The sequence below is a fragment of the Salvia splendens genome, chromosome 2 (assembly GCF_004379255.2).
Source record: "Salvia splendens isolate huo1 chromosome 2, SspV2, whole genome shotgun sequence".
Lineage (NCBI taxonomy): Eukaryota > Viridiplantae > Streptophyta > Magnoliopsida > Lamiales > Lamiaceae > Salvia > Salvia splendens.
Genome location: NC_056033.1, coordinates 24,991,572 through 24,994,064, shown reverse-complemented (window position 1 = coordinate 24,994,064; position 2,493 = coordinate 24,991,572). Strand labels below are relative to the sequence as shown.

General features: G+C 43.6%; 1 non-coding gene across 1 annotated transcript; it reads left to right on the top strand.

Annotated features, from left to right (window-relative positions):
* Positions 1-2,106: 2,106 nt before the first annotated feature.
* LOC121793210 lies at positions 2,107-2,213 on the top strand. Its single transcript, XR_006049048.1, has one exon. It is a non-coding gene; the product is annotated as a small nucleolar RNA R71 (small nucleolar RNA).
* Positions 2,214-2,493: the final 280 nt, after the last annotated feature.

Below are 2,493 nucleotides of genomic sequence, written 5' to 3'. Positions count from 1 at the left end.
TGGAAAGGGTTAGAACCGTTCCAGTGCGTGGCCAGCGGGCCGCTGCGTAAGGGAGTCCACTGACTTTCTGTGCGTTACCAGCGGTCACTGGGAAGAGTCCAGTACCTGCGGAAAAATTCCAATAACAAAAACCAAACTAAAAACTACTTCAAAAGACTGGAAAAAAGTGTTGGATTGCCTCCCAGCAAGCACTTATTTTTCATCTTTAGCTTGACGTTCTTTGAAGCTCATAAGTTATCCCCCATCGTGGGGATTCCTTTGGGATGCCTTTATACCAACACTCCTAGTCGTTGCCACCGCGAATGGGACTAACTTGTTGAGAACTTTTTTCCACCACTTGTATCTTCCGTTCGAGGTCTTGATCACTTAGACTTCAGGGTTGACTAAATGTTGAGGTTTTTTGTTCTTCTTTTTTTTGGGCTTCGCCTGCAAGGGAGGTTTAGCAAGTTTTGGCTTGCTCTTTTTGGGAGCTTGAGGGAGAGGATTAACAATGAAAATAGAAGGGTTAGAAAGATCCTCTTCTTCTAATGGCCTAAAAGGCTTAGACGTACGTGTCAGTCATCATGACCGCCTTGCATTCACGCTCCTTCTTAACTTGTTGCACCTCTTCATACTTAAGCATCTCGCTCTCTATTTTGTAGATGGAGCGACTGTAGTTGTCACTGATTGTGATCTTGCCTCTACCTACATCAATGAGAGCTTTGCAAGTGGCTAGAAAATTTCTGCCTAAGATTAGAGGTACATTTTTATTTACTTTCATATCAAGAATAATGAAGTCGGCAGGGAAGATAAAATCATCTACCTTTACCAAGACATCCTCAATCATACCCACTGTTTTGATTGCTGAATTGTCGGCCAACCTTATGATCACATCCGACGTCTTGAGCGGTCGGATGTTGAGCTTCTCATAGTATTTTTCAGTGGCATGATATTTATGCTTACTCCTAGATCGCAAATGGCCTTGTCTACCTTGCTTTCTCAAATTGAGCACCTAATGATGAACTGGCTAGGATCTCTTTGCTTCACGGCCCTCCCCTTTGAATAATCTCGCTGCAGTGATGAGGTAACTTAAGGTCGTCCTTTGTAAGCTTTTTCTTTTTCATCATGGCCTCCCTTAGTAGCTTAGCATATCTAGGGATTTCCTGCAATGAATTGACGAGAGGGATGTTAGTATGTACTTTGCAAAACATTTTTAGAAAGCGCCTGAATTGTTCTTCAAGCTTGAACTTCCTCTTTGGCTGGAAAGGGAGTACATTCACATTGTGAGGCACGAGCTCCTGTTTGGTGGGCGCTACTGACTCTTCGGTGGAGGGCCGCTGCGATGTGTGTAGCGGTCCGCTGGGAGTCGGGCAGACTCCAGAATTCGATTCGGAGGTGCTGCCTTTATCCTTTTTCTACTTCGCGACCCACTTCTTTTATGTCGGCTACCTTTGCTGCTGCCTTTGCTTTGTCTTCCTCAATCTTTTGTTGGACTTGGTCCATTTGAGTCTTTATGTTAAAGACGACGGTGGCAATGGTGTTGATTCCGGCCTTGAGGTTGTTCACCCTTTCCTCTACAAGTCCAATCTTAGCCGCATTGGCTTACTATCATCAAGTAATACCTCTATGATCTTTCGAATGCCAATCTCATATTTTTCTTCCTTGGTAGGTGGCTCCACTCCTCCTTCCTTGCTTACACTGAACCTTGCAGGAGGTTGGATAAAATTACTATTAGAATATGAGAGGTTGGGATGTGGACAATTACCATTGAAATTATTAAAGTTACCACCCCCTGTCCGGGGCGGTAATTACTATCATATGGCCTATTGGGACCACTCCCATTTTGGACATATTTGACGTCCTTACTTCCCTTGTTTCTAGTAGCTTCCATCCTCTCAAGTCTTGCTTTGATGGATGCCAATTCCTGAGATGTTCCATTCTCACATGATTTTTTACCGCATCTAGCCTCTCAGCGCTGTGCTTTTCCTTAGACCAACCTCGATTATTACCTCCATGGCGGTAGCTTCTACTTTCCTCAAGAATCCCCCATTCGCCCCCGAATCCAACAAAATAGAAATTTTTTTGTTAAACCCATTATAAAGAATTCCTACCTGATGGTCTATTCCAAAACCATGGTTTGGGCATTTGCGGAGAAGGGCTTTGAACCGTGCCAGTGCTTCATATAGAGGCTCATTATATTCTTGCGTGAACTGAAAGATCTCACACTTAAGCTTTAGGATTGTGCCAGGTGGGTAGTACTTGTTGAGGAAAAGTACGACTACATCCTTCCAATTGGTGATTTTATCTGCAGGGAGACACTCATACCATTCTTTAGCAGCATCAGTTAAGGAAAAGGGAAACAGTCTTACCCTTAGAATATCATCATCAACATCGTTGATCTTGACTGTATTAGCTATTTCCACGAATATGGTGAGATGTCGGTTTGCATCCTTCGTGTCTCTTCCTGCAAAGGCATTTTGTTCAACCCTATTGATTAAGGGTATTCCCAACTTG